Source organism: Hylobates moloch, unplaced genomic scaffold (assembly GCF_009828535.3).
Source record: "Hylobates moloch isolate HMO894 unplaced genomic scaffold, HMol_V3 SCAFFOLD_2, whole genome shotgun sequence".
In the NCBI taxonomy this organism is placed as follows: domain Eukaryota; kingdom Metazoa; phylum Chordata; class Mammalia; order Primates; family Hylobatidae; genus Hylobates; species Hylobates moloch.
In genome coordinates this window covers 1,322,919-1,342,248 of record NW_026652277.1, presented here as the reverse complement: position 1 = coordinate 1,342,248, position 19,330 = coordinate 1,322,919, and the positions used below count along the sequence as shown (strand labels likewise).

The 19,330-nt window shown below is 43.9% G+C and overlaps 1 protein-coding gene across 1 annotated transcript in view; it reads left to right on the top strand.

Moving 5' to 3' along the window:
- ADARB2 (adenosine deaminase RNA specific B2 (inactive)) overlaps positions 1-19,330 on the top strand; it is a 554,344-nt gene that overhangs the window by 283,158 nt on the left and 251,856 nt on the right. The window lies entirely within an intron of this gene.

Genomic DNA, 19,330 nt, shown 5'->3' with positions numbered 1-19,330 from the left:
GCCTCGCCCTGCTTCGGCTCGCACACAGTGCGCTTCACCGACTGTCCTGCACCCGCTGTTAGGCACTCCCTAGTGAGATGAAACCGGTACCTCAAGCAGAAATGCAGAAATCATCCGTCTTCTGTGTCGCTGGGGCTGGGAGCTGGAGACCGGAGCTGTTCCTATTCAGCCATCTTGGCTCCACCCGGGGTATTTAACTTTATAGTCATGGGCAAGTTAGAGAAAGATCCTATTTCAAGGATGTTTTAGCATGCATTGGTTAAAAATCAGACTGAAACTGAATTTTGTTTTGTTTTGTTTTTTCATTGTTAATTGGGACCAGAGTGTTGAATATCCACACATTTACTTGGGAATTGACTTGTAATATAAAATCAAATGAATATTTATTTCTACAGTATAAGAAGAGAATCTAGAATAACAGAATTAGCACAAGTTTCTTCATTTCTCTAAGCTCAATTCCCTCATCTGCGTAAAATACAGAGATGAATATCCTATTACCAATGTGAATTTTGAAAATTAAAGGAGATTCTATACATTATTAAGCACTGGAAGCATCAACATTTCAAGAATTTTAAAATTTCTTTTGATTATTACAACGTTAATAGATCGTCACAGAAAACAAGACAAATATGTCATGAGAATAAATAAAAATGATTGATTTACTTCCTGTGTGATTTTTGCATAAGTGAAGAGTAATACCTACTTCATAGGAAGGATTAAATGTGAGTTTAATGAGATAATATGTCTAAAGGACTTGGAAAATATCTTTAACTGTTATTATTTATTATTGTCGTCCAAAACTAAGAATCATATGTAAACAATGGATTTTCTGCATCAAATCTTCTTTCCTTTGAGAAGTTGTCTCTTTATTCGGAAAGATTAACCACACTAACTCTTCTTTCTTTCAGATGTTAGAAAGCTTATGTTAAAAACAGTGCATCTGAAGCAAAAACAATAAAAACAGCAGATAGGAATATTGCTTTTCCAAAAAACAACTTTTTTAGACAAGTTGCAGATAAAAGATTTTGCTAGACATATTCTTTTTCTATTTTTTTCCCAAGGAATCTAGGATATTCTTCTCTAAATGCATAATGAAAGGCAATTCAGGAGGCAGATGTTATTAACTACCCAACAGCAAGTGAAACTAGTTGTCTACTGCACAGATGCAAAAGCTGACATCTGGTCTACCTGACAGTCCTACTTAGGGAAATGATTCAGCTGACACTACCAAGCGAGCTGAGAAACTGGTCCACCAGTGAACCCATAAAGTATAATCACAAAATATCCTGCAGTGTTATGAATGAATAGTGCTAGCTATTCATTCCTCTAGGTCTAGCAAAGGCTGGAGTGAGGCTTGAACACATGAATTTTCGTTGTCATGTCTGTGAGCACCTTGGCTAAGGCACAAAAATGGCTGTAAAACTCACCTGAAGTTTGTGCTCATGTTCTCCTGAGGACCCCATTTCATGACTTAAAACAGTTTCATCTCCTGGCATTTCATGCATTTGTTCTGTTGGACTTTGGAAACACATTAGGAACCACTTTACAATTAACACTTGGCTCACAGCTTACCTTGGACCAGAGTGTTGCATGATCTTGATTAATTTATGTTAGAGTTTAGACATTTTTCAGGAAACCAGTACAGAGCCGCCCCCAGGACAGGCTACAAATAAATTAGGTTGTGCAAAACTAAGAATTAAAATTGAAAATATTATGTGTAGCTGATGTCATTCATTATCATGACATTGAAACTGTGTCACAATGTGGGGGTATATCGTGGGCTCTGGCTCCAAAAAGCAATCTCTGAGCCAGGTGCTACCAGTTTTAAAGATGGTATCAAAAAAAAAAAAAAAAAAAGGTGGTTGCAGCAAAGGTGTGGAATATTAAGGACCGGAGATATAATATTAGATTTTATATTGGACACAGTCCACACCATGAGGATCAGAATGACTGTCCCACGGTCACCTAGCTCATCAGTGGCCATGTTCAGTTTGGAATCCAGGCTGTCTCTGAGCCCAGGTGCTGCTCAGCTCGTCAGCGCTAATGTGCAGCAGAGACTTAGGAGCCCCATCGTGAAGGACCTGCCTCCGTCCCGGGGGACACTCAGGAGCCCCATCGTGAAGGATCTGCTCTCTCCACTGAGGAGAGAGAAGGTGCGTCTCACTCCCAAGGCCAGAGCTGGTGTTTTTCAGGTCCTTTGGCTGCCCACCCTGCTTCAGCCACGCTGCCCAAAGGAGAGGAGGGAGTGAGAGGTGGCAGGAAGGGAAGGGGATGAAGTGGTTCTCATGAGTAAACGGGGTCACGCCAGCTGGGATAGTGTTCCTAAGAAGTGAGACATCGGGTGGGGAGCCTCACGTTGGAGATTAAAGATAGCAGATCTGCTCAGCGTAACTGGAGTTGATCTGCTCCTGTTTATTCCATCTGCCCTACGCGTCCCATCCTCGGCCCATTGTAAGTTTTACTGTTTCCTGCACATTCCATGTCACTTTTCACCTCCAAAGAAGCTTCGCTCCAGCCTGAAACACTGGCTTCCTTCCCCACAGGACCCGATATCACTGTCCAAACCCCACTCCTGCCCAGGATGCCCTTCCAAGGCCAGGATCCTCATCAGGGCTCAGATGCACTTGGATCCCTCCCTTCTTCCCATATTTCTTGCCTTAATAATTTCCCAATCAGCTCAGGTGAGTCACTCAACTCTCTTAAGGAAGGAGATGCCTTTTAGATCAGCGCAGAGCCAGGCACACAACTGCTGTGCAAAGAAGAGACTTGACTCGGGCTCCTAATAAACCCGTGGCTGCGTGTCTGCTGTAAGTGTCCTGGCTGGAGTCGCTTCTTAGTCTTTGTACCGCAAGCATGTGTGTCCTGTGACTCTATGGATATGTACTATAAATATGTATGAATTGCAACTATACATAGACGAAAACGATATAATAAGCTACAACTAACTTTACATTCATCCACATATATACATACACACATATATGGAAAGTTAGCTATATATATGTATGTGCGTGTGTGTGTGTGTGTGTATATATATATATATATATATACCAAATTATTTTTGGAAGACAAATTCAAATAAAATGTTTTTTCCCATTTAAGTCTTTTACAAAGTAATTTCTAAAATTTATTTTAATGAAGTTTGTACATTTTTTACTAAAGAACTGAAGAAAACCTTTGCCCTATTGAAAATGCTTTTTAAATTTCTGAGAGTTCCTTAATGCAACTAACAGCATACATTAGACAGGCTCCTTCAGGTGAACAGAATGTGTTGATTCTTGCAATTATATTTATCAAAATACATAACTACTATACTTTTCTGATTTTTTTATCCAAATAGCATGAACACAGATGCGGTGGGATTAATAGAAAATGCCAAACAGTAAGAAATATAAGAATTCCTGCATAATGTCTTTGACAAGAATATTCTCCTTGAAAGAGGATATAGTCAATAATAAATCAAGATGCTTCAGGGTTACAAGGAGCAGCTGAATTTTCATCACAGAAAATAAGACTTTTTTATTTAAATGAAATCACTCGTTTAAAGCAAAAATGTAAAACTTGAAATGGCAGTTAAGGTAGCTTCTCCCCAAGGGAAATTTAGATGTATCTGTGTGCATTAACATCTTTTAATGTTCTCTTTCCTAAAAGCTTTGAGAGGTGGGAAATTTTAGAAAACAAAAATTAAGTGTTCATAATATAAATGCCTTTTTATTGTTATAAAGATGGTTACAATACTACAAAGTACCGTATGAAGAATAACCCAGTTCCAACGGTAACATTCATATTATTATTTTGGAATATCAGAGTAGCTGCTGGATGAGAAGCGAGGCATAATTACCTTTGAAACTGCAGACATTATCGGCTTTTGCTCACAAGAAATAAGTGTGATCGTTAAAAATCAGTGAAGACTTTCTTTAAAACAAAAAGAGACCTGGGCTAATTACAAAAAGAATTTTTAAAAAGTAGCTGCTAGGATAGTATAGGTTTCCCTCGTGATGATTCTGCATATTGTAAAATTCTGGAAAATTAACGGATCAATCCAAGTGGCTTCTGAAGAGCTGCTCTATTTGAATAGAGGTGTTCATTGTACACGCACACACAAGCATGCACACATGCACACACGCATACACAAACACACATCACATACACACACAGCCTCTCAAGAGCCTCTTCCATTACAAAATGAAGTTATATTACAAAAGGTGATGACGGGGGCTCAAGCCTCAAATATCCTCCCGACTTCTCTAGTGTGTACATAATTTCATTCAACTCAGCTAACATTTGTTTAGTTAATAAGACAAACATTGTCAGGAACAGAAAGGTGGTGCTGTCACAAGCAACACGCTCTAGCAAAGCAATTTTATCATAAAGGTTACCCATCCCTTTCTATAAAATCATTTTCCCCTTGAAACGTTTTAACTCTTTTTGCTGAATGTCGTATTATGAGTGACATGTGGACTAAAACCTTCCCGGAGGCCACATCCTTCCAGCCTCACGTTGCCCACTGGGGTGGCCAGCAGGGAGGCAGGTGGCAGCCAGGGACAGGACAGGACCCGTGCTGGACGCAGGCAGGCCTGAGTTTAAATTATCCTGTGCAGGCTTTGGAACGATGCTGTGAACCCTAAAGTCTCGCCCAGGAAGTGGAAGGAGAGAGAGGGGCCTGGCAGGGCGGCCACAGTTTGGATGAGAGGACACTGCAGGATGGTGCAGAGGCAGGCTCAGCCCAGGGCATGAAGGCCCGGCCCTCAGGCAGAAGGAACACAGGCCCCCTGGTTAAGGGTCCTGTTCCAGAGGCAGGCTCAGCCCACGGCAGTGAAGGCTCTGCCCTCAAGCAGAAGGAACAAGGCCCCCTGCTTAACGGTCCTGGTGCACAGGGAGGCTCAGCCCTGGGCAGCAAAGGCTCTGCCCTCAGGCAGAAGGAACACATGCCCCCTGGTTAATGGTTCTGGCTTTCACCACAGCAGAGATTAGAATATAACTTTAACAAGCTTTCTCCACCAGGAGTAACACTGAGGGGAGGAAAGCTTCAAACCCTCACTTGAGTTCATTTTATGCAAAAGCACCGGCTTGGAAGCAGGCCTGAGCCCCGCTCTTCTCTCACCAACACCTGTCTGAGCTCCTGCTGTTCATCTGCTCCCAGCCCCCCAGCCAGCACCAGCCGCCCCACCTTCCCCCGAATCTGGGCATCCACAGCCCGGGGACACCTCTCGTTGGAGGCACAGCCGGCCTGGGGCCAGGGTGGGTTCTGTGCCCTCCCTCGTGCTCCATGGCCTCCCAGGGGACCCAGGCCCGTGCTGTGCTTTAATTTTTTGAGGATCTGAATCTTCCCCCAATGAAGCTGTGAGCCCAAGTCCCCTTGTTCCCGGACCAAACTGAGGGTTGGGCTGTTACTTCTCTCTGCCCAATAACAAGATGCAGATGATCTGAGGAGGAAGAAAGTTTTTATTTCTATAACTGGTTACAGGGAGAAGGAGTGGAAAATATCCCCAGACCAACTCATAATTACAAAGCTTTCCAGAGCTTCTATACCTTCTAAGCTCCATGTCTACGTGTAAGTGTGCATTCATCTAAAGACATAAGTGATTAACTTCTTCTAATCTATAACTAAGGTCAAGTCCTGAAGACCTTCCTCTGGAACCTCAGTAAGTTTACTTAATCTAGATGGGTCCAGGTGCTGGGGTGATTACCCTTATCTTGTCTCCTGATAAATCACGGAGGTTTGGGGAGTTTCTTCAGACCCCCAATAAAACTTGTCTAATTCTAAATGGGTCCTGTTAAGAATTCCTTCTGCTGGGCGCGGTGGCTCACGCTTGTAATCCCAGCACTTTGGGAGGCCGAGGCGGGCGGATCACGAGGTCAGGAGATCGAGACCACGGTGAAACCCCGTCTCTACTAAAAATTCAAAAAATTAGCCGGGCGTGGTGGCGGGCGCCTGTAGTCCCAGCTACTCGGAGAGGCTGAGGCAGGAGAATGGCGTGGACCCGGGAGGCGGAGCTTGCAGTGAGCCGAGATTGCGCCACTGCACTCCAGCCTGGGCGACAGAGCAAGACTCCGTCTCAAAAAAAAAAAAAAAAAAAAAAGAATTCCTTCGTTATTTTGTCATGCTTTAAGGCCCAGGAAAGGCCTGGGCAAAACTCTTGGTAGGCTTTTGTTCTGTCCCAGCCTTTGCATAAGGGCACTGGCTTTTAATATTTAACTTCACCACCCAGTCAATACTGAAACAGTTGTTACCGAGGCCTGTATGAGTGAGACCTGGCCTGCCACACCCGCACATCTGAGGCCCCAGCGGGAGCCGAAACCTGACACAAAGACAGCGGGCCTTGGAGAGTGAGGGCCAGACATCTCCATTTAAAATGCAAAAAGCGGTGACAGGCAAAACATTTTCAAATTACAGTTAATGTGGAATTTCTCATACCGGCCTCTGTGTATGTCACCTCTTCATTTTATTTTAAATCTCTCACTATCAGCCTACTCTGAATCTAATAGCTTCACCCAAAACTCAAACCCTTTATTTAACATATAGTTGAAAATATAGTTGTTTTCTTTCTGATTACAAAAAAATCAGCACCTAAATATTAAAATAGCCACAGTGTTCTATAGTATGTGTTCAGTATGCACCAACTCGTCAAATGATACCGTAATTTCACATCCAGTTACATTTACAGGCAACAGTATAATGGTAATGTCACCATATAGTGTCCACCGAGATGTATCTTAGGGGAAAATTTGATTCATTTTAGACCTATATTTACAAAATTATTAAATTTCTGAAGGAATCATTTAAATTTTTCAGACATTCTATACACATAAATAGAACTTCTTGCTACTGATCCTTTAAGTTATCTCTATGCTGTATTTCCAACTTTCTGTCTTCTTCTCCCCACAATTTCCTGTCAGTGGGGCAGGGCAGCAGTCCTCATCCCAGCTCAGGGTTGGTAGGGGTGGTCCTGGGAGAGACACTCAGGCTCAGGGTTGGACAAAGTGGGTTGAATCCCTGCTCCACTCCTCAGTCATCTATGGACGTGGTCTTGGCCAAACGACAACCTCACCACCTGAAGGTCAGTCATCTGTGGATGTGATCTTGGCCAAACAACAACCTCACCACCGACAACCTCACCACCTGAACGTCCGCATCTGGGAAGCCGGACTCATTTCTTTTGTAAGGAGGCGATGAGGATTACAGGAGACTTCCATGCAGCAGCTTGTCCACACATTTTAATCCACTTCCCTGGTGACAATACTCTCTGCCTTTTCCTCGTATTCCCTGAGATCACTTTAAAATCAGTCACAGAGCAACATACGTCCTCCCTGCAGGCTTGTGGGGCAGTGAGAATGACATTGACCAGTGCAGCACTTCCATGCATGCAAGATGTCCTGGGCACACACGAGAGACCCCAGCCCTCATTTCACACCAGCTGCCACAATTCGGAGAATGCTGTGGTCCCGGCTATCCCACCGTGTTCTTTCTCGAGCTTTGCCTTTCCTTGCATGACTCGTCTTCCTACTCTCTTAACTTCATTTTCTCTTTGATTATGATAATTCCATTCCCAAAGCTTACATCGGAGTTGAAATGGCTTGAATTCTTTCCAGACCAGGATTTTTTTAGAAAATGAGAGATTTTTTTGGCTTGTTAGTTTTTTCTTTTTAAGGATGTATATCAGCCAGGTTCATCTTCACCTGGGATCTCCTTTAAAACTAAGGATCCATTGAACCACTTATTAATTGTTCAGGAAATATTTAGGAAGAGGCTATGGCTGTGCGAGATTCTGGCTTCCAGCTGAGCAGAACCACCCCTGCCCTTGGGGGATGCCTGGGTCAGCCGCAGCCTTCCCTGCCTGAGGTGACCATCTCCCCAAGGACAATAATCAATAACAATGCAAAGCAAAAGAGAAAGTGGAGCCCTGGGGACCTCTGCATTGATTCTTTGAATAAGCAGATTCATATTAAGCATACTCATATAAGCATATTGAATGGCAATCTGTACCACAGCCAGACAGCAAGGTTATGTTCCCAGACAAAGGAAGTAAGTCGTAACTGCAACCTCCATTAAAGAGATTTGGAACTTGCAGACTTGGGACATAAGTGAACATGCCTCCTAGATTAAAATACTCTCATGAAAAAATATTCCTAGCAAAAGTAAAAAGGTAAAGGTCACAGTCACTGGCTAAGACTTAAAATGGAAGACAAACTCTATTGTGTAAAACTTTAGAGAATTAGGGGCCTGTGCTTCCTTCAGACCTCTGTTTACTTTTTCCTCTAGCCAGCCAGCCCTTGACTGACCCCATGAGCTAATATTTGTCAATGATGAAGACATTGCCAAGCTAAACAAATTCCATCTTGATATTCTAGGGCAATTTCTCAATATATCACAAGTTAAATAAGACACCCTGAGAGCTATGTTTCTATCATTCAAAGATTTCATTCATTCATTCAGTTACTATCTCTGCATTTTCCATGAGGTGTCAGGCTTTATGCTGGAGACATAAAATAAGTAACATAGTCATGGAATTTATAGGATTCTGGGAGAGCAGCTTAATAAGATAATCATATTAATATATTATTATGAACGGTGATGCATGGTGTGAAGGAAAAGAACAGGAACTAAAGCAGAAGTGGGTGCCTGACCTAATCTGAAGTGTGGCGGGGAGCTGAACCTGAATATTTCTTTCCTGGGAGATTTTAAATTATGAGTTCATTTAATGGTTATAAGACTATTCAGGTTAGCTATTCCATCTTGGTTGAGTTTTTGTGGTTTATGGTTTTCTACAAGCCATTTCTTCTAAGTGTGGAATTTGTGAACTTAAAATTGTTCATAGTTTTCCCTTATTCTTTTAAAAACTGCATGTTCTGTAGTAATAGCACCTATTTCATTCCTGATACCAGAGATTTGTGTTTCTCTCTTTGTGTATCTTTCTCAGTCTTGCAAAACATTTTTCAGTTTTATAGATTTTTTGGAAGAACTAGTTTCATTTCACTGATTTTCTATTTTCTTGTTTTCAATTTCATTGATTTCTTCTCTCATCTTTATTCCTTAATTCTGCTTGCTTTGGGTTTATTTTTCTTGTTTTTTTATAGTTTTATAAAATAGAAACTTGCACCATTGATTTGAGACCTTTCTTCATTTCTAATGTAAGCATTCTAGATCAATTATAAATATGTATAAGTGCTAAATGTGCTATAAATTTCCCTCTCAGTACTGCTTTAGCTGCATCTTAACATTGGAGCTTTTGTATTTTCATTTTCATTTGGTTCAATGCATTTGTATTACCTTTGAGATTTTTTCTCTGATACGTGGGTTATTTAGAAGTGTGTTGTTTAATTTCCAAATGTTTGAAGACTTTTCTGTAGTCTTTCTATTATTGATTTCTGGTTTAATTCCTTTATGGTCAAGGAACACACTATATGATTTTTATTATTTTAATTTGTTGAGATTTGTTTAGTAGCTCAGTATATGGTATATATTGACGAGTGTTTCAGAAGAAATGAAAAATATGTGTATTCTTTGTTGCTGATGGCAATTCTGTGACATATTCTGTGACAATATTCTAAAATGTCAATTAGATCCTGTTAGTTGATGGTGTTGCTCAAGTATTCTATATCCTTGCTGACTTTTAGTCTAGCAGTTCTATCAATTACTGACAGTAGGGTGTTGACAGACCCAAAGGTAACTATTGATTTGCCTACTTCTCATTTCAGGTCTATCACTTTTTGCTTTATATATTTTGATGTTTTGTTGTTTGGAACATGCACTAAATTTAGGATAGTTATGTCTTCCCAAGGGATCGATCCTTTTGTCATTATATAATTTCCCTCTTTGCCTTCAGTGATTTTCCTGGCTATGAGTCTACTTTACGTAATTTCATATAGACACTCCTGGTTTTTTTTTTTTTTTGAGACGGAGTCTCACTCTGTCACCCAGGTTGGAGTGCAGTGGCATGATCTCAGCTCACTGCAACCTCCGCCTCCCAGGTTCAAGTGATTCTCCTGCCTCAGCCTCCCAAGTAGCTGTGACTACAGGTGCACGCCACCACACCTGGCTACTGATTTTTTAATTACTACTTATACAGTATATATTTTCCCATCCTTTTAATTTCAACCCACATATGTCATTGTAATTTAAGTGAGTTTTACATAAACAGCATATTGTTGAATCATGTTTTTGTGGGTTTTTTAAAAATCCACTCAGCCAATCTCTGTCTTTAATTAGTGTTATAGGCCATTTACAATTAGCATAATTACTGACATATCAAGGCTTAAATCTTCCATTTTATTATTTGTTTTGTTTGTTCCTCTGCCTTTCATTCTGTTTATTTCCTTTTTACATTACTGTGGCTTATTTGAACATTCTTAAGGATTCTACCTTGATTTATTCATAATTTTTTAGCATTCGCCTTTTACAGTTTTCTTATCAGTTGCTCTTTGTATCTCAGTACACCGCACCATGGTCTACTGACATCAGTGCCTTGCCACTTCGAGTAAAGCATAGAAAGTTCACTTTCACTTAGTTCTCTTACACTCCATACTTTCTAAATACAATTGTCGTAAGTATCGTCTATAGAGAGAGAGCGCCACATGAGGAAAAGGATACTTAGCACTATTTTTACTCATTTCAATGTTGTTCTTTCCGTTTCGAAGCCCCAAGCCTTCTTCTGTTATTATTTCATTTCTGTTTAGAGAAATTCCCTTAGCTGTTCTTTAAGAGTGGATTTGCTAGCAACAAGGAAAGGAGATGGGGGAGGAGAGAGGAGTAAGACAGGGGAGGAAAAAAGAGGGGAGAGGAGGGAAAGAGAAGAGGAAAAGCAAAAATAGCAGTTATAGAAAAAAGCAGTAAGATAAGGAAGAGAAAGATTGTATCTAATCTTTAGCAGGATTCCTAAAGTCAGGTATTCAAAGTGACTGTCTTTATAAGCATCGTGCAGACCAGCCCAGCAGGATTCATATCTAATGCATCTTCATTTAAGCAAACATATCAGCAGAATATAGAAGCTGAATAATGCTTCTTGCAAGGCCTAGAGCCCACAGAGGCTGCTTCTCATGGAAAGACAGTCTTCATGTGTGTACCAGAGCGAGCAATAACCTTTGTCCTGCATTCACGTCTGCAGCATCCATGTGGGCTGGGCCCGATTCTATAGGCTAATATTTTACCATATTCTCTTTACAGAGTCGTCTTATTGAGAATGAGAATTTCCATCTGCATACTAAATGTTTCAGTTTATGTTGTTTGCAGGCTGTTGGGTACACTTTTGAATGATGAGCATTTTGTCCTACGGACGGCAGGTTAATGTAATTTCATCAGCTAAAACACCACCAGGAGCACCACTGCAGTTCATGATCATGATTTAAGATTTTGATTATGAGATTTATGCAAACATAAAACCCATATAACCCTGTAAGCATTTAACAATTTTTAATTAGACTTTTAAGTTTATGGACACACATGCCATTGTAAGAGGCATTACAGAAGTGCCCACATACCTCGTACCCGGCTTCCCTCCATGATAATAACTAGCAAAACTAAAGCACACTATCACAACCAGAATATAGACACTGGTGCCCCCCACCCACCTGATTCAGACCAGAATATAGACACTGGTGCCCCCCACCCACCTGATTCAGATCAGAATATAGACACTGGTGCCCCCCACCCACCTTATTCAGATCAGAATATAGACACTGGTGACCCCACCTACCTTATTCAGATTTCCTGTTGTACTTGTTTCCTTGTCCGTGTGTGTGTGTGTGTGTGTGTGTGTGTGTGTGTGTGTGTGTGTGTAAGTGCATGTGTTTAAATCTATGTAATTTTATCACAGGTGTAGGCTTGTACCTCCACCATCACTGTGAAGAACACAGAACGTCCTGTCACAAGGTCCCCATGTTGTCCTTTCATAAGCACACCCACCTCCCTCCCGTCCCCAGCCCCCAATCTCTAACCCATGACAACCACTAATCTGTTCTCCATTTCCATAGTTTAGTCATTTCAAAAATGTCATATAAAAGGAATAAAAGGCTGGGCGTGGTGGCTCATGCCTGTAATCCCAGCACTTTGGGAGGCCAAGGCAGGCGGATCACGAGGTCAGGAGATCGAGACCATCCTGGCTAACATGGTGAAACCCCATCTCTACTAAAAATACAAAAAATTAGCTGGGCGTGGTGATGGGCGCCGGTAGTCCCAGCTTCTCTGGAGGCTGAGGCAGGAGAATGGCGTGAACCCGTGAGGCGGAGCTTGCAGTGAGCCGAGATAGCACCTGCACTCCAGCCTGGGTGACAAAACAAGACTCTGTCAAAAAAAAAAAAAAAATAGGAATAAAAACATTTTGGAGCCAGGTGTGGTGGCTCACGCCTGTAATCCCAGCACTTTGGGAGACTGAGGCAGGTATATCTCTTGAGGTTAGAAGTTCAAGACCAGCCTGGCCAATATGATGAAACCTCATCTCTACTAAAAATACAAAAAAATTAGCCAGGCGTGGTGGCGCACGCCTGTAATCCTAGCTACTCTGGAGGCTGAGGCACAAGAATCACTTGAACCTGGGAGGCAGAGGTTGCAGTGAGCCAAGATCAAGATTGCATCACTGCACTCCAGCCTGGGTGACAGAGTGAGACTCATCCCCAAAAAAAAAAAAAAAAAAATGGGACTGGCTTTTTTCATTCAGCATGATTCCCAGGAGATTTATCTAAGTTGTGTATGCAGATAGTTCATTTCTTCTTCTTGTTGAGCAGTGTATATGACCATGGTGTGTTTAACCATTCGCCACTGATGAACACCTGGTCTGGACTAATTCCTGTGTGGAGCTATTACAAATAAAGCTGCTATAAACATCCACGTCCAGTTTTTTATGCAAACATGAATTTCCATTCCTCCAGGATTAATGCCCAAAAATGTGACCTCCGGGTCATGTGGTAGTTGCATGTTTAGTTTTATAAGAAACTGCCAAACTGTTTTCCAGAGTGGCGGTAACATTTTACTTTCGCACCAGCAACGTATGAATGATCCAGTTTCCCTTCATCTTCACCAGCATTTGGTGTGGTCACTACTTTTCAATCAAGCCATTCTGCCAGGTATGTGGTAACATCTCACTGTAGTTTTAATTTGCATCTCCTTAATGGCTAATGACGTTGAACATCTTTTCATATGCCTGTTTGCCAACCGTATATCATCTTCAGTGAAATATCTTTTCTTGTCTTTTGCTCATTTCTAATGGTATTGCCGACTTTGTTACTAAGTTTTGAGAGTTCTTTATATTTTTTTGACATAAGTCCTTTGCCAGATACGTGGTTTGCAAATATTTTATCTTAATCTTGAGCTTCTCTTACCCTCTTAACAGAGTCTTCTGCAGAACAGAACAGTTTTTAATTCCGATGAGGTCTGATGTGTGCATTTTCTCTTTTATGAATTGTACTCGGCATCACATCTGAGAACTCCCACACCATGTTCTAAAAAGGCCAACTGTCCTCCATTGAATTCCTTTTCCACCCTTATCAGAAATCCTTTGGGACTCTATGTTAGTCTACTTACGGGGGATCTAAATTGTATAACTCAGTCTCAGGGATAAGTTAGAAAATCAGGCCCCTGGAGCCCAGTGGAGTGCACATGTGCCTGCAGCGGTCTGCCCAAGCGTGAGGCCAACACATAGCTCTGTGGCCCCTTCCCGATGGGCAGGGTTTGGGGACAGGGGTCCTCCAGCTCTTTCACAGCTGCTTTAGGTTCCTGGCCCCACTGTGTTTTGTCCAACACAAAGCTGCCTTCTTAGGAGTCTGCCCCTCGTCTGATGGGAGAAGCGGGGTATAGAAGGGATGCAGTGGTGGAGTACGCGCCATCAGGAGTCAACCAGGAGCAAAGCGTCTGCACACGGCCTTGCCGCCTCTCCCGGGCCAGCCACTGGGCTCTCCTGCCCAGCGTGGCGAGCAGGTTCACTGGTCTCCCAGTCTCAGAAACTCAGCTCCGTCCATTCACACTCCTCACCTTGTCAAATGGAAGAACCTCCGCCTGGCAGCAGACTCAGAGCTGGAGGCTTTTCCTTCCAAGCCCACAACAGGGGAGAGAGGCAGAACTGAGGCCTCACAGGCGTGGGGATGGGACAGGACCGTCCTTCCATCATAACTGCACCTGAAGAATGATGCGTGTGCCTGCTGACTGTGTTAGTTCTCCAAATCGCCACGCAGAAGAGGGCTTCGGTTTTACAGCAGCAATGACAAGGGAACATGAAATTTAAAGAGAAAAAGAAAGGATTTAAAAAGGCCAATTCCCAGGAATAAGGCAGTTCTCTCCTTGTTCTGTTTATACACAGTGAAGACAACAGAACTGTACATTTCAGAGGACCACGCGGGCCGACCTAGCGAGGCTGGTGCTGCAGAGCTGATCTGTGTGCTGCATTGCTCAGCCTCACCACTGACCAGGGAGCCCAAAATACCTCCATATTTTAAACCACAGGCTCATTTACACATCAGATCTTGATTCCCCTTCTCCATATGAGTTTTGTTGTGTCATTATAGATCAAGCATAAAACATAAACACAACCTTCTGATAAATGCCACAATGCTCAGAATGACTGCCTGAGTTGACGAAGGTAACTCTAGCCTCCTGAAAGAACCTGTTTCCACATTTTTGAGGAACATCCCTCTGTGAGATTAGCCCTCACCCGCTCAGCTCCACATTGGGTCATTCTCTCTCCTCCACTTTTGCTCATCCTCCTCTGACCAGTGAGTTGCAGTTGGAAGGCTGTGGCTTTCGGCAGGCGTCAATGTTTGCTCATCTATTCCAGCATGCAGGCTTCCTGCCCATGATGTCCTCATGGCAATTAACATAGATCCAGCTCAATCTCCATCATGCAGTTCAGGCTACAAACTAACCTGCTGACAAGGAAAAGAAGTCAGAGAAAGGCAAGGACTGAAGGGTCGCTGAGCCAGGAGCAGAGCTGGTTTTTATGGGTTGGCAACTTGGAGGCCGTAGATGAAAGGTTCTGCTTAGATCCAACCGTCTTCTACAAGATCTAAGCGGAGTGAGTGAGCCCAGGCTCCCACACTGCGGTGCTCCGCAGAGACCTGCCCAGTGACAGAGGGCTGGGAGTATGCAAGCAAATCCCTGGAATCCTGGACAGCAACACATTCAGTATAAAAGATTAGATACCTCAGGTATTGCTTGAAGGATACAAACTTGAATTGGTTCAATCAAAGCAATATTTGTTGAGCGTCTATTGTGTTCTAGGACAAAGCATAGTCTCTATGCTCTGGGAAGGTTAAAATGGATTCAGGGAAACAAAAACCCAAATAAATGAGTGCTGTTCAGTGTAAAGTGTCCTGAGAAACAGGTGGTATATGGGGCAGGAGAGCCATGACCAGATCACAGCATTTGATCAGGAAATCAAATGCAGCAGCACAATGAAATCTCAATTATTTTTCCTGAAACCCTAGTCCAGTTACAGGATAATGCTTGTTACCTTTGACCAGAAAGACTTAAAATACCAGGGACCAGGGAGCAAAAGAGAGGCTCCAGGCTCATTGAATTGTGACCACCCCCTTCTCCTGCTTTTCCGGCGGTGACAAGGCTTCGAAGCACGCACCCCGGGACGTGCGTTAGAAGAGACTCACTCTTCTGTTACGGTGATTAGCTTTCTTCATGCGGCTGCTAAATGCTTTTGGAGACCTTAGGTTGAAATTTCAGCTTTACAAAAAAATCACAGTTGATGTTACTTAGAACAGCTGGTGGTTTCCACCACTTACTCCCCAGTGGCCACAGTTCCAATTTGTGACTAGCCTTGTCTTCAAACATCTCGGGGCAACCAAAATGCGACAGGATGACAGATCGTCCTCTCAGTGGACACTGACAAACAAATTAGTGCAAAGATGCTTTCCGCAGCAGAGCAGATGTGTTGAGTTCCATCACATGGAACAAGCAATGAGAAGCTGTCCATGCCCCATCTGTGCCTTTTACTTTTTATTTATCTCTCTCTCTCTCTTTTTTTTTTTTTTTGCAATCTCCTGATGCACCATCATGACACACAAAGCACCAAGCTTCCAAGGGCACTAAATGACCACTTTGGCGGGCTGGCCACAGTGCCCTGTCCTAAACTTTTTTAGGACATAATCCAGGAAATCAGACCACTCAGCAATAGAACTGTCCAGTGGTAAACGGAAGTCATTTGTAAATATCCACAAGAATCCACGCTTTGCCACGAGTCAGTAAACACGAAGAAGAGGCCTCAGAGCATGACGTCTCACGTGGTTTTTGGAGCCACGGCTCTGACATGGTTCTCACAGCAGTGTCCAACCTTTCTTCCTGCTCTCACGCAGGCCCACAGAGCATCCATTAGGCCAGGAGGTAGTCAGGTGTGTAGCCCTAAACGCTTCTTACTCCCAAAGCCACAGGAAAAACATTCATATCCTCCTATCCTTCCTCAGATCAATCAGCAAAATCTTTGCAGACCTACTACATACATAGTGGACCTACTGCATACATAGTGGTCCCACTGTATACATAGTAGACCCACTGCATATGTGTTGGATCTTCTGCATACATAATGGACCTACTGCATACATAGTGGTCCCACTGCATACATAATAGACCTACTGCATATGTGTTGGACCTACTGCATACATAGCAGACCTACTGCATACATAATGGTCTTACTGCATACATAGTGGTCCTACTGCATACATAGTGGACCTACTGCATACATGGTGGACCTACTGCATACGTAGTAATCTTACTGCATACATAGTGATCTTACTGCATACATAGTGGACCTAGTGCATACCTAGTGGTCTTTCTGCATACATAGTGGTCCTGCTGCATACATAGTGGATTTACTGCATACATAGTGATCTTACTGCATGCATAGTGGACCTACTGCATACACAGTGGTCATACTGCATACATAGTGGACCTACTGCATACACAGTGATCTTACTGCATGCATAGTGGACCTACTGCATACATAGTGGACCTACTGCATACACAGTGGTCTTACCGCATACATAGTGGACCTACTGCATACATAGTGGCATGGAACTCACTAGGCCCTAGGAAGGTAGCAAAGACAACTGAAGAGTAGTTGCTGCCTCCCCCAGAACCTCTGAGTCCCCCTAGCACCATGAACATGCAGCAGCCACACTGCCAGGACCAAGCAGTGCTGGGCAAGGTGGCTGCAGGCTCAAGGCCGGTGCTCAGGAGCCAGGAGGCTGGAGGGGTTTCTAGGAGGCTTGCAGAATCCCTCAGGGAGAACAGGGGAGTTGAGCTGAGTTTTAAGGAATAAACAGGACTCAGATTAGAGGGGAAAAGAAGGATAGTGATTTCAGGAAGGGAGGGGGCCGAGGGTGTGAGCAATGGCATGAAGCTGGGACAAGGGTCCGGGCCAGGACTCCAGCTTAGCGAGGGCTGGGAAGGCGGTGGCAAAGGTGAGAGCTGAGCTGGAACCCAATGGCCACGGCCACCTGTGGAGACTCGGGGACTCTGAGCAGAGAGACTGCTGGCCAAGGATCCCCTTCCGTGGTGTAGGCTCCAGGAGAAATGCACAAGGCAAGTGCCTCTCTGAGTCTCCATGAAATGGGAACACAGGCTCACAGAACATCTAGCCGCAGGGCTCTCGGCCATAAGGACCACACAGGTGGGAGCCGCTGCTCCCAGGATCCAAGCCGTTGTTTCTAGGGAGACTCAGTGGGCTCCATCTGCAAAATGGAGTGGAGAGCGATGGGGTGGACCCCAGGCGGAGTTTGCGTGTGGCCATAGGAGGTATGCTAATGCCCTTTATACCTGGGTGCCGCAGGCTGAAAGCCCAGTGGGTCCCTACAGTCTGCACGGTGTATACAGCCTATGCTTGGTGACACATTGACAGATGAGTGGTCATTGTTACAGCAATTTATCAGAGTTCACTGGTCAGCCTTCCCCAGATAACTGAGGCACTGTGTCAATTTTGCACAGATGTGTAGGTATCCATGGTTTCCAGAGTAGATGGCTCCCAGGTAAGGGACATGTGACCTGCAGGCTGGAGTCACGAAGGCCACTGTGACCTGCGGGCTCCTCTCCCTGCCCCAAGACCAGTGCCGTCAGCTCAGCCACAGGGCGCCGCCTCTCACTGCACCTTCCCCTCTGGTGGAGTGTCCAGGTGGGTTGAGGTCCACCTGTGTCCCCACCTGCAGCCCCGGTCTCCCAAGCATGACCTGCTGGGCTGGCCTGAAAGTGTTGACAGTACTTCCCTCTCACTCGTGAGTCCTTATTCCACTCTAGGACAGCTGTCTCTGTAAATAAATTTACAGAATCAGAGCACTGAAAACTCCTGACCTTATATCAAGTCTTCCAGGATTTATCGGAAAAGCATAAAGCTGTGAAATATCCTTTGTGGCCTCATGGATTCCATATATTTTGGATCTTTCCTTTGATGTACCTTGACGTCCCTGTTCTATTCCTCTTGCCAACCTTGGCTTAAAAACTCGTGGAAGTCAAGAGCCAAGTGTGTTGCCAGGGACATGTCCATGGCTTTGATGGGGGACGTTGCCCATTGTTGGGCCTTTTGGTGGGGGCTTCCTTAACTCACAGCAGCTTTCAGATGCAGGCGCCTCAAGCCTGCCACTCTGCCACTAGAGTAGGTGCCTGGGGCTGCTTCTCCTCCGTATTCTCTTCAAATAACCTGAGATGGAAATAGCACATGCAATGGGTACATGTCTCAGCTCTACCTCAGCAGACCCGCCGAGGAATAAATACAATCATCCAAAATGTTCTTCCTTCTCCCTGTTTCAGTCTAGGGGCTCTCCGAGTGTTCTAGCTGGATTTAGGTCAGACCACCTCCCTGTCAACATGTTCTCGGCCCTGGGGTTCACTTTAGGAGACAATGGGGTGAATCTTACAATGGAAAGGACAAAACAAACAGTCAGTACTAACAGCGTGGGCTCTCGTGACTTCCACAACGCAGCCCCGTCTGAGCATCGTGAGCCTTAACTCTCAGCATGTGCATTTTATAAAGGCAGGATTTTTGTCTACTTTGTTCACTGCTATAGCCCCAGGGCCCAGGATAGTGTCTGGCCCACAGTAGGTATGAATAAATATTTATTCAATGTGAATAAGATTCTGTAATGAAAGAGAATCTAGAGAAGAATAAGTTCAAATTGCTCCCTGACCCCCAACCTCCCACTGCTTTTAGGAGTAAGCCCAATATTACCCAAAAAGATTTAGTGGCTTCTGTGAAATCGCAGGAAGCCAGCCTGGAACCTGACCCTGAGACACTGAGACCCTTTAATCTCCTCACAGCTGAGCGTCGGTGGGGTTAGGTCCTGCAGATCCTGACCAGCCACCTGGCCCACAAACCAAGCAGGAGACAAACACTACGGAATCGATGGG